This window comes from Onychomys torridus, chromosome 14 (genome assembly GCF_903995425.1).
Source record: "Onychomys torridus chromosome 14, mOncTor1.1, whole genome shotgun sequence".
NCBI lineage: Eukaryota > Metazoa > Chordata > Mammalia > Rodentia > Cricetidae > Onychomys > Onychomys torridus.
This window is the reverse complement of record NC_050456.1, coordinates 56887008-56900415: the sequence shown is the minus strand read 5'-3', so window position 1 is coordinate 56900415 and position 13408 is coordinate 56887008. Positions and strand designations below refer to the sequence as shown.

The 13408-nt window shown below is 39.2% G+C and overlaps 1 protein-coding gene across 31 annotated transcripts in view; it reads right to left on the bottom strand.

The window, feature by feature from the left end:
* Positions 1 to 13408, bottom strand: part of Nrxn3 (neurexin 3) — a 1610845-nt gene that overhangs the window by 1137191 nt on the left and 460246 nt on the right. The gene's annotated exons all lie outside the window — the stretch shown is intronic.

The window sequence follows — 13408 nt, the reverse complement described above, 5'->3', positions numbered from 1 at the left end:
TTGCTACAAATCTTTTGTATGATAAAGATACAAAACAGGTAAGACGGCAGCTATTTTGAAAGGAAAAAGAATTCCTGTCGTATCACTGTTAAAAGTGTACGCCACTCAATGAATGCCTTAGATTGAATTGAACTCAGCTGAATTGTTATTGTCCTCCAGGTATTCATTGGTATCTTATATTTACAAATCTATGAGGTACGTGTTCTACTTGCTAAACACATAAATATGTATCTGAAATTTTACTGTTCTGTAACTGTGACTTTTAAATTGTATTATGATAAATAGATACTGAGTCTCTCAAACACACACTGGCTATAAAATCTAATGGTAGAATTAATCACATAGAGGAAAGGAGAATGTAAATGCAAACAATGAATTGTATGAATATTGCATAAAGAAGTATATCTTTTAAAAATTTTAGATCAATTCAAAGTGAGGCTACAAAATCTTTCTTATATATAGTTTTAAAAAAATATTTCATTCATTCTTTGAGAACTCAATACATGTATACAATGTATTTTGAGTAGTCACTTCCCACTTGCCCCCAACCTCTAGATCCTTCCCTGCTATGACACACCCCTCCCAATCCCATGTTCTCTACTCACAACCCACTGAGTCCAATCAGTGTTGCCTGTAAATGCATGTATATAGAGCCATTCACTGGAGCATGGATAGCTTTCTCTTTCACATTACCCCCACTGTCCATATTTGAAGACACAATATCAACCTGTGAAAATCTTGATCTATATATATAGTCTTAATACATTATATTGGAAATGCCAGATATTGTCTACTCTTTTTAATAAATCCAAGAGTCAGTTTATGCTACCCCCTTTGGAATACATACAGTCCACTTAGGCTTTTGTAAATAGGAATGTGTTTTAAAACAGACACAACTATTTATTTGCATGTTACCTTTGGCTATTTGTATACTATGCAGGCAGAGTTTGGTGGTTGTGATATAATGTATGGTCAGAAAAATCAAAACTACTTCCCATCCTCTGACTCACCATTTCTAAGCCTCAAGACTACAGTAATTTGAGACTGGATCATTTCTTATTGGTTTAGACTGCACTATGCATTGTAAGACACACATTACAGCAACATTCTTGGCTTCTACTTATCATCCTATTTAAGTACTGCTTCTGTCCTTTACTCCTCCCCAATGTTAATTTAAACAATGAAAAATCTCTGTAGCCATGGCAAAACATTTTCTTGGCTCAAAATTGCTTCCGAGTAAGAACTATTAACCTGGCCGTACAAAAGAAGCCAAACCAACCCCAGAACTACTACTTTCCAAGAAAGAAACTGTCCCTTATGCTTTGCATTCAAAATATTATACATAGAACATAAGGGAAACACATTAAATCAGCCATTTAATGGCATTTGGAGGATTATAAGGCACTGTAAAGCAATTAAACATTATAGAAGAGTACTCAACTTGAATAGGACGTGAGTGATGATCAAGCTGATATCTATTTTTACAGATGAATTTTTAAATTCATTTTAAATATCATCTATCAGGTCCATTAAGGTAATATCAATGAAAAAATCCAGGCTAAGAAAAATAAATTTCATCAGAGACCATTTGGTTGCAAAGATTACCACATTCAAATTTCACATATGCACATGCATTTAATTTATCCTTGAATAAAAGATTTTAAAATGTACTCAAAGAATAAATTATTCTAACCATGGCAGAATGGATCAATTTAATTATGTAAAAATGTAATTTAAAGAAGTAGCAACTTCCTTATAGTTAGTCCAGAAATTCTATTGAGGATTATAAATTACTTTCCACTCTTTTATAAACCTATAGTATGAACAGTATTGTTAGAACTACAAAAACGTCTCTGCTTTTGAAGTGATTATATGTATTCTGTAAAAGCTAACAAATGACTCTAGAACAATGTGAGGAAGGAATGAATGCCAATAATAGCTAGTGTGTATGGAGTATGCTCCATATGCCAGACTCAGCTGAAAGTTTTATTGCATCATATCATTTAACATCATGAAAACTCTATGTGGTAGGGACTACTAAAACACCTATTTAATAATTGAAGAAAATGAGCATCAGAGAAATTAACTTTTCCAAAACTTATAGAGAGTATTCATTAGAAGTAAAGTTCAAGTCTACCTAGTGACCTCTAAAGTCTGAGTTCTTACACATTATAATACATAAATATGCTTGGAATTAGAGGAAAAGACCATTGTTAATGCAACAAGTAGTCGAGAGGGGACCACAAGACACAGCCTAAAATAAAGAGTAGCATTCAGAAGAGAGGCAGGAAGAAATGCTTGCGAGGAGAAACAAAGAACTCATCCATGGAAATACGAACTGAAAACTTACCATTAAAATTAACCAGAAATGATGACTCTGGCTTGATCTGGGGGATCTGTAAGAAAGCAGGAAGAAGGAAGCCACTGTATAAACACTTAGGTAGGAAGCTGAAGAGGATGTGATGCGCTGGGCACTGAATATTTCTGAAGAAAAGCAAAAGAGTCAAGTGGGGTAAAATGTAGATCACAAAGAAGAAAGGTAAGAACATCCACTATAATATCACACACAATAGGCAGAAGAAAGGTAGGAGAGAAGTGTCCAAAGAGAGAGGACAGGAATGAGTGAGAAATAATAAGGTAATCCCAAATGGGATCTTGCAGATGATGAGGGAAAAGAACAAGAAATGGGGGTGTGGAGGAAAATTCAAAGCTCACTATGAGACTTCTCACTTGGATGAGTGGGAAATGATAACAGTCTCAGCTGCTCTTAGATTACACTAACCATATTGTCATTCTCACAATCCTTCTCACTTCTAAATGATGCACGAGCCATCTGATGCTGTTTTCCTCACCTTTACATTCTCAAATCTTCCTACCTACCATTTGTTTTGCTTCCTTTCCTACCATCTCCTGGAAAAGACATTCTTTGTCTTCCTGAGGTCTAAAATCTGCAAGTCAAGGTTTATATAAGGATACATGGAGAAGCACCTATTTTCAGAAGAAGCACCTGACTGGAAATGGTCAAAGTTGCAAAAGAAATTTTCTAGGGATCTGTGATGCAGCAAGATGCACAAAGATAACAGTACCTATCTATATATGTATACAATGTTTGTTGTTATGCTTAATTTTGATTGTCAACTTGATGGGATTTCAAATCACTTTGGTCAAAAATGTCTGAGCATGACTATGGAGAAATCTATGTTAAATGTGGGTGGTACCATTCAGTGGGGTGGGGTCCTGGACTGAATAAAAAGGAAAAAGCAAGCTAAGCAAAAGCATTCATTTCTGCTTCCTGGCTATGGATACAATGTGAGCATCTACCTCCAGTTCCTGTTGCCATGGATTTCCTGCTATGGCGAACTGTATTCCCTTTAAGCCAAAATAAACCTTTGCTTATATTACTCTTATCCAGTATTTTATATCCAACGTGAGATTAAAAAAAAACGAATACAGATATACACCTAAAGAATCATTAAGGGGTAGATTCATGTTGCATGACTTTTTGTTTTGTTTTGGGTGGTTTCTTCTTTTTATTTAATTAAATGTGATTGTAGCACGTCCTCTCTTCCTGTCCTTCTTCCAGTCCTTCCCAAGACTGCCCTCTCCCCAACCCCTCTCCCTTTCAAATTCACGGCCTCTATTCCTTTAGTTATTATTGTTACACACATACATATATGCAAATAAATATATGTAATGCAACTTGCCATAATTTAAACATAGATACATATACGTGTGTGTGTGTGTGTGTGTGTGTGTGTGTGTGTGTGTGTGTGTGCTATAAAAGAGAGTGGGGGTAACAGAAGAATAAAGTCCAATTGGTAGAGGGGAAGAGAAGCAGCAAGCACAATCATAGGTAAAAGGATAACAGGGAGAATGGCGGTGGAGGAGGGGCTAATTTGTAAGTTCACACACTGTATTGTGTATGTGTGCCTGGACTGTAGAGCAATGCCTTGCTCTTTAGGATGAAGGGAGAGAGAAAACCATCACAGATCTGGGATAACTGGGGGGGGGGGGGTAGGGGGCGTGGAGACTCTGAAGTGGAGATAAGCTTGGTAAGCTGATATTGCCTGACTGGGATCCTCTCAGAAGGCAGTAGCAGCAGATCTCATCACAGCCTCTCCCGCTCCCTCCTACACTTCTCTCACATGACCTCCTTGGCCTTTTCTGAACACACCAAGCTTTGCCTTGCCTTAGATATTTCTGACCCTTGCTGCTTCCTCTGACAGGGTTGGCCTCTCCCCAGATCTGTGTGTGCATGACTCCTTTCTTTTTGGGTCTCAACTTAATTTTCTGTCACCACAAGGTATCAGTCTTTTCCTAGCCATTCAGCTAAATGGAGAACCCTCTCATTATCCCAATATCCTCTTTGCTTCCTGCACACCACTCTTCCCCTTTTTTTTGGGGGGGAAATGTGTATTAGATTTATTTTCCTTTATGTGTATGAGTGTTTTGTACACATGTATGTCTGTGCACCATGCGCATGCCTGGGCCCATGGAAGTCATAAGAGGACATCAGATCCCATGGAACTGGAGTTACAGGCAGCTGTGAGCTACAATGTGGGTGCTGGGAATCAAACCCCAGTCCTCTGCAAGAACAAGCTCTTTGAGCCACTAACCTATCTCTTCAGCCCACTGGAAATATATCTTAAAGAGTTATTGTCACATTTGCTCAGGGGTTCCTTTTTCCACAATTTGAGTTCCATTGGCTCAGGAACCTTCTGTATGGAGTCATATAGCACGTTCTCCAACACTTGGAACAGATTCTACTGAACAGTGGGCATTCTTGGAATATCCACTACACTTGAAATGAGTGATTGAATTGTATGTTGATGAAAGCATGAATAGAAACATACAATGAAACTCAAGCAAACAATTCTATTACAAGTATTCATTAATAACTTTATTATGAGTGTCAACTATTCTGGATTAGCATTGAAAATCAGAACAGATAAATGATCTGTCCAGGTGTCCCTTGGAAGTGTCTTTTCTTAAAGCACATGTTGATTGTAAAAAGTGATCATTTCATGGTGATATTTTCATTGCCAAAGTAATTGAAGATCCTGGAGAGATACACACTAGTCACAATAGCCAAATTAAATAACATTTTTAATATACTCATAAGCCAGGTTACATGTTTAAATCTAAAGTTCAGTCCATATATATGTTCCTGCCATGCAGAAACTTGAGCTATTAGGAAACACAGATCACTAAAATATAATGTAATGAAGACTATTCTAGAAATTACATGTGATGAAGCTGTTAATTGAGAACCTATAATACAGTGCTTCTAACATATGAGGGGAAACAAGACACCACTATTAAAAAGCATAAAAGGCACTAAAGCCTTGAGTTTTGTGTGCACATACAGAGGGTGAAGGGTTGATCATGAAGTAAGATGACAGGAAGTACATATAGCTCCCCAAATCATGGGTAACTAATATGCTAAGGTGTAAACTGAACAGGAGGTGAGATCAAGGAAACATCTCAGACCATACCTCTACTAAGTACAGGGAGCAGAGCCAAGGTGAAGAGAAAACCAAGGACAAATAAGGACAGACTGAATCTCCAAAGAAGAAAATCAGAGAAATAGTTATTCTTGAAGAGGAAGAATAAGTATCCTGAAATCCAGGCATAAAGAGGTTAGCAAGGTAAATTTGGGGAGATGGAAGAGGAGAGAGGATTAGTATAAACTATTTCTATTTTCTGTGGGAAATATTAGGCCACATTCTGGTAGTAGTAAGGGAAAGGAAGTATGAGAGAGAGGAGAGAACAAAATTTTATTGGCTGGTAATTGGTATGCAATGCCGCTGCCCTGTGCTGCATGCTCAGTTGTTTGTGAAGTAAAACATTTGCTTCTGCATCTCTCTTGAAATCTGTGCAAAAACTAGTTAATTGTGGGGCCTAGTCCACAGGGGCAGTAGAGCACAAGGCTATTGAAATGTCATAATAACAGAATAATTGTTTCCACATTTGCTAAATAATAAAAAATAGCTAATCAATTAGCTCTATGATTGCTTTATCCCTGTAGGTGTATGTGTATAAAGAGTAGGCTTTTTAAAATCTCCTTTGAGGCATTCGAAGACACAGGAGATTTTGTCTCAGTGGGATTGTTGTGGTAGATTTCATTTGCTGTAAATAGTGATATTTTCAGAAAACCATAAGTTCCACTGAATTTATCCTGAAGGGGGAAAAAAGAAAGAAAGAAAAGCTAAATAAGAAATTCTCAAAAACAGACTGAAAATGCCTAAGCCAAAGGCATTGAAGACAAATGCATTCAACTTCACAGAAAACACCAAGCTGAAATGAAATGAAAGATTCACCACGTATCTCAAGACAAAAGCCTTCTACTGCATGGCATTTGTACCAGGAGAAGCTCCTTCCCTCTCTAGTCTCATAATGAAAATCATTCCTCCATTAGCAGGTTGAACAATATCAATTTGCCCAGTCAAAGTGGGAAATCAAGCAAAAACTGCCGTCCTCGCAGAACAATCAATGGCAAGGTGAAAGAAATGGGTAATTGTAGCTGGTCTCCCAGCAGGACATTCTTGCCTGATTAAATGACCTTTCCTATGAAGTGTGCTCTTCAAATGATAGTGAGCAGCCATTGCCCAGAGTGAGTTTAACCCTAGATTCACCAGCCTTCTCAAAGGAGTTTTTCCCCTTTCCCTAGCAGAGAGTTTCATGACTGAGTTGATAACAATGGTGCAGGAATGGCCATGATGCAGGAATATTTAGTCTTCCTCATTCATGCTGGTAACAGTGGCAATAGGCACAGCACTCTGTCCCTCTGAACTCAGATTAGTAATGATGACAGAATTCGCCTTAGCTTTATGTGAAAAGTAAATAAGGGATAAGCATAAAGTACCTAGAACCTTGTAGACACACATTTCATACACATTTACTTCACGGTGTGCTTGGTAATTACTGCTGCGGACGTAACTGCTGTGGTTGTAGTGGTTTTAGAGGTGATAACCTTCAAAAGACTATGGAGAGGGAAACAGTTAAGAATGATAGTTATAAACAGTTATAAATAGGTGACTGCAGGGGCTAGGACCTCAACTCTGACCATAAGGGCAATCCAGTGATCTTTGTGGGCTACACATAGTCAGTTGTCTAGGAGATCAGTGAGAAAAGTCTTTAAAACAAAGAGCCTGGTCAAATCAACCAGCGTTGCATTTTCTTCTTTTCAGGGAGCTTGTTCACTGAAAAGCTAAAAAGCTCCCTGGAAAGAACCATCTGCTCATTTGACACTGGAGTCTTCACTTAGATGCCCAGTCAGCCTAGATGACAAGAGTGGCAGAGAACTCATTTCTTTAACCATGAATCAAATAATAGTGTTCTCTCTCTCTCTCTCTCTCTCTCTCTCTCTCTCTCTCTCTCTCTCTCAGTTCCTCTTTGTGTTAGCTACCTAGGTTCTATTCATTAACCTAGTAAGAACATATGAACCAAAATGATCTCACTCCCATAGGGCTACTCTTTAGGTGCAAGGGCAGTGCTTCACTTTCGAGTACAGGAATCTTTTCTATCTCAAAGCAGAGGATGTTGGGTCTGTCAGTTTATTCTCTTAATGTGAGGATACTGGATGTCTTCCTTCATCTGTTTTCGAACTCAGATCTACAAGTGATCTGATCTGTCAATTAGTTAATGTTTTAAAAGCTTATGATTCCCAGTCATTATACTCACATGTGGAGGTGATATGCTGATGATAAGTAAAATAAGTTGGGCATTTGCTATCACCATCCATCTTTTTATTGGCCCCAATGCCCATATACTTGTCAGAGAAAATGAAGATAAATAGAGTATGGGGAATTCTCCTACATGACCAAAGGCTCTATCACAAATGACAGAAAGCAGGCCAAGTTGGTTTAGTCAAAGGATGGGATGAATGGAATGAATTCCCAGCCAGGGCAGACCAATTTAAAGAATATTTGATTCAAGACTTTGAAAATGTAACCAAAACCTAGACGTACCTTATCCTCATCTTTCTGCTCTGGTCTTCAACATTCTGGTCTCATATTTGGCTGTAGCAGCACACACACCAGTACTCAACTAAATAGCATCCCAAATTCTGAGCCCCCAAAATGACAGATGACTTCCTAAAACATATGAACCAAAATCCTGAACCTGCATGTCCCTGTCTCAGATTTAGTTAGGAAAAAAATGTCATGGCTAGAGCATAGAAGTCCCTGCATACACAGGAAATCACATTCTCACTGACAGAGACAGGCATAGGGAGAGGGCCACTGCATCACCCAAGTTTGAATAAAAAGCAACAAAAAACCAGTGAATAGTTGTCAGAAAGTGGGAAATGGATATCACATTAATAACAACAACAAAAAAATCATTATCTGTTTCTCCAAAATTCATCAACAAAGGTGTGGTAGTTTGGGCCTGTACCTCCCAGTACTAAAGAGGATAATGTAGGATTGCATTTGGTATAAGCCAGGCTAGTCTTCTTAGTAACTGGACCTCTTAGGCTACAGTTTGAGATGTCAGATCAAAACAACCAAGAGCAGAGGGAAAAGGAGAGAAAGCTTAATTTGAAAGTAAATGAAGAGTCTCTTTCTCTTTGTCATAGTACTATAATGCCCAGTAGCTCTGAGGCAATAGTACAGCCTGACACTACTTTACATTTTCTTACGTCCTGGGTGAGTGATAATGTCTGTCTGCTCTTGAAATATACCTCATGCATTCCACAAATCCCCAGGAGATACAGTTTGTCCCCACTTCTTCTTTGCCACCAGAGTGTGTGCATTTGGCCTGGCAGTGATGCTATTCTGATTCTACAGATTAAGACATGGCTCTCACAGATCAAGAAAAGCTAACATTTCTGAATTAATAACTGGCCCCAGTAGCTGACTTCCTAGTCTTAGCTCTTTTCTCTAAACTCTGTTGGGTGGGTTTCTACAACTTTTAAACTATAGAAACAGCAGAGAGAAATAAGTGGTTCCCTGGTTTGTTAGTTTTTTTAATTGACAAACAAAAGTATATGAATACTGACTCCATTAGTATTTTTATAGTGTTTTATGTTTTATGAAGTACTTCCAGTACTTGGAGGCAAATCAGGCAGATGTGAGTTTGAGCTCAGCCTGGTCAACATAGCAAGTTCCAAGACAGCCAGGGCTTCATAATAGAAAGACCCTGTCTCAAAAACCAACCAAACCAAACTTTTCTTCCTACATTGAAATTCTTAACATAACTTATCTAGAAAAGAAGAAGCTGAGGCATGGGCAGTCCAGTGACTTGCTATATGTCAGGCAAATTTTCAGGGATGAGTTAGAGAGGACACAACCCTGGACTCAAGTTCCTTCTGCATCCCTCACACTAACTTGGAATTCTTCCCTTGGACTTTGCTGACTCTGAGCTATACAGCGTTTCAATACTAGAGAAACCCCATGTCACCTACTTACAGATGGATAGTTGTACCCACCTAATAAATCAGGAAGGATACAAATACAAAGTATTGCAAAACAATGAATTAAAGAAAAGGAGGAAGAGGTGAGAGGGAAAAGACAGTGAGTAGAAAAGCAACAGGACAATGTAAAAGTAAAATTAAGATATAGTATAAGAAATTAAGGTATAGCATAACAGACTAGCAGCAGAAGACAGTGAGACATAATAACACAAAATAAGTATATTTTTAAGGCAACAACAAACACATTATTCTGAAGCCCGCAGGTGCCAGCAATTCAAATAAGCATATAGCAATTAACAGAATTAACACAGCCTTAAATAGCTTGGCTCACCAGATGTGGATTCCTATCAGGGTTCTATAAAATGTAAAGTTATTACAGATTAAGCCATTAATCATCTGTTCAGAGACTATCTCTGGCTGCAAAGCCCCACTCAATTTTAAATGTCTAATAATCACAAAAGGATGTGGAATGTAATGTGCACAATGGTGCTCCCCTCAAACCCTTTTCCTCTGAATATATGTTCCATCCACCCAATGTTCCTGGTTTTACTTCCTTTCTATTAGAAATGTCATGAGAAAAGATGGTGAGAAAAACCAGTCTGTGCTAGCGGTCTCAGTCAGCATGTGGGTTTCCCCATGGGCAAAGAGAGAGCCTAACACGCTGGGGAGAAGTCCCAGATGGAGGAGAAAGGAGGACAATGCAGAAAGAATCTAATTGAACAGCGCAGAAGGTCCAGCACGTAGGAGGGCATTGTGATGGGCTTCAGTGAGCTCCCTGCTTCTGAAGGAATTACTGTGCAAGTCAGTATTGGCATAGGTCGCCCATTACTACATGTGCTCCATCCAACAACAACAGCTTAGCAATGCCAAAGACAGAAGAAGGAAAACATATACGTCCTGACAGAAGGGCGCTTGGAAACTGAAATACAGGTCAAGTAGAAATGCTTTTCTGTGGAAACGGCTCAGGAGAGTAGTCTCCCTGCCTGGTGCTGAACCTCATGGATTTCGCTTTCCATGCCTGCTTTTTAACTTCGTGGAAATAAAATAAAATATCCTGGGTGCAGATAGCAGATAAATGACCTTTGATCAAGGAATTCGAGCCTATTGCATAGCATGCAAATATGACAGTATCATTCACTACTTAAGATCATTCAGTGGTTCTGGGTAAAAACAAAATAAAGACCAAGAGTACACAGCATGGGATAAATGACCTGGGCCCTAACTAATTTTGTAGCTATACCTCCAGAACTTCTGATCTTATGATTTTGATATGTATAAGCTGTTTATAAGTTCCTCACTCATTATCAGGAGTAAAGCAAATACCGTTCCCCAACTAAAACCTGTTTCCACAATAAGCAAGCAAGTGTCTATGGTCCAATCATCTCTTTATTGTGTCCCAAATTTGGTCAAATGGCACTTAAAGCATAAAACTTAGTGTGGGGAAACTTAGAGCCACAAATAACAAGAGATGATAAGAAGAGAAAGAAAGAGAGATAGAGAAGGGATGGTGGCACTGTACAGGAAAGGTTGTCATGAGGTTCAATAATCACAGAGGGTTCATCTGCCAAGAAGCTGAAGTCTAGTGGGAGAGCGGAGGGCCAGCTCTCCCTGTTTTGCTAAGCTGTTGAAGACAAGAGAATCCCCCAGGCTTCCTCACAGATGAAATAAAACGCAATGACTAAACAGAAAAAGAAAACTATGTCAGAGCTTCATTAGACTCATGGTCACAAGTATGTTCAAGCTCCCAAGCAAAGTGGAAGACCTCACAGGCCCACAGGAAAACCCCCATGTGTAACATAGATGAGGTGGGGCCTAGCAATGTTCTATTTTACAGACCACTTCCTTCAGAGCATCTGCCATCCCTTTCTCACAATCTAGTCTTAACTACAGCTTTAAACGGCTTGATAAACAGGAAATTTTACCACTGATTGTATTGCTTCAAATATTAACTCTGTTCTCCAGAAATACCACAAACTTTTATGCATACATGTATGTGTGGATGCACGTTTCTGTATGTATGCAGATGCCATACTCAATTGCTTCACCTTGCTTGTGTGTATGTGGGTTCATATATACATGTAAATGTGTGCACATGTGTATATGTTCATTCATGTCCACATATATGTGAATGTGTTTGTGTATGTGTGTGTTTGTGTGTGTGTGTGTGTGTGTGTGTGTGTGTGTGTGTGTGTGTGTGTGTGTGTAGGCTAGAAGTTGACTTGGGATGCTTTTCTCAGTCGCTGTCCATCTTAATTTTAAAGATAGCAGTCTCTCACTGAACCTGGAATTCACAGATTTGGTTTTATTATCTGGCTAGCAAGGTGCTTCTTGTTTGGGGGCTTTTTTTGAGGGAGAGGGTACATATGTGTGTGTGTGTGTGTGTGTGTGTGTGTGTGTGTGTGTGTGTGTGTGTGTGTTTTGTTTTTATCTTACTTTTTTGAGACAGGGTTTCTTTGTGTAGCCCTGGTTGTCCTGGAACTCACTCACCAGGCTGGCCTCAAACTCAGAGATCCTCCTGCCTCTGCTTCCTGAGTGCTGGGATTAAAGGCATGCACCACCACTGCAGGCTTCTGGCCAGCGAGTAAGTTTTGAGGAGCCTCCTGCCTCTGCCTTCTCAGACTGGAACTAAACTCTTAAACTTTTACTTGTGGTTTTCATTTTTCATGTGAGTTCTGGGGGTCAAAGTAGGTCCTCCTGCTAGCCCCACAAAGTTGCAAGCTATTTAACATTTGACAGACTTCTGAAGGGTTTCCAATTTACCTAGTCTCCTCTGTAACACTCTCTCTCTCTCCCTCTCTCCCTCTCTTCCTCTGTCTCTCTCTTCCCTCCCTCCCCCTCTTTATGTTTGTATGTATGTATGTATATATGTATGTAGGTATGTGTATGTACATGTGTGTTCATGTTTCGTTTTCATCTAAATTTTTCATGGGTAAAGTCTTTATAAGTATCATGCTATTTTTAGACAAGTTCCAAAATTCTTAGAGGTAACCTTCCTAGTTAATAGATAAAAATTACTATAGTTGGTAAACTGTCTTCAAATATAATTTTAGAGATGATTTATGTAACTGTGTATATGAAAAACGTGACCCGTATGTTCCCTCCAGGAAACTCCATGTTTGGGGCCTTTGCCTCACAGAAAAAACGGAGGATTATGCCATTTCAATCAATCCTTGTTGCATTCCTGAGCCAAGTCCTCGGTGGCAGGAATGTTGCAATCATTTTCTGATGAGAGTACAATTCAAATGAGTGTGGATTTAGCAGGGTTTTAAAGCCTCTCGGGGTTCATCAGCCTCTGATTAGTATATGCCCTTATTCTATTCAAAAAGGAGTGAATCCCAGGGAACAAGTGCTGTGTGCCTACCATCATCACTCCAGAAACAACAGTGGCATCCCCAAAGCCAGGGGAAGCTGAGATAACCACCATCAAAGAGAGGGCTACAGTTTGGATTTTCCTCTCCATGTGTCCTTCAGACCAAGAACCATACAAAGCTGTAACTAAAATCTTCCTTCCTCTGCCGTGTCTTCCTTTCCACCTCTTCCTCTCAACTCACACATGGCTTATTGCAGTAAGCGTTGGCTCAAATGTCACCTCTTCTCTGAAAGTGACTCCCACCTAAATTCTATCTGTTTCCTCTGCTCAATCAGAGCATTTAGTCTGCAGCACTGAACACCTGGTCCTATGCTGTAATTATTCACTTACTGATCTCATCTCCCTTCCCAGACTATGAAGTCTTTGAGCATGGAGACCATCGCTTACAAAGAGCAAACAAGGTTAAATATAGCATAGTTAAAGGTCCATCATGGTTGCCTGATAAGTCAGCCCATTCAATAAATCTTTTCTGTCCACCTACTGTGTGTATAGTAGAAGCAATTCCTGTTCATCTAGTGCCACTGACAGAATCCATGTACGACATCATCTACTGTATACCCACTGTTCAATAAACTCCAAATAACTATAATAAGAATAAAACATTTGCCCAAGGAGAAGACTCA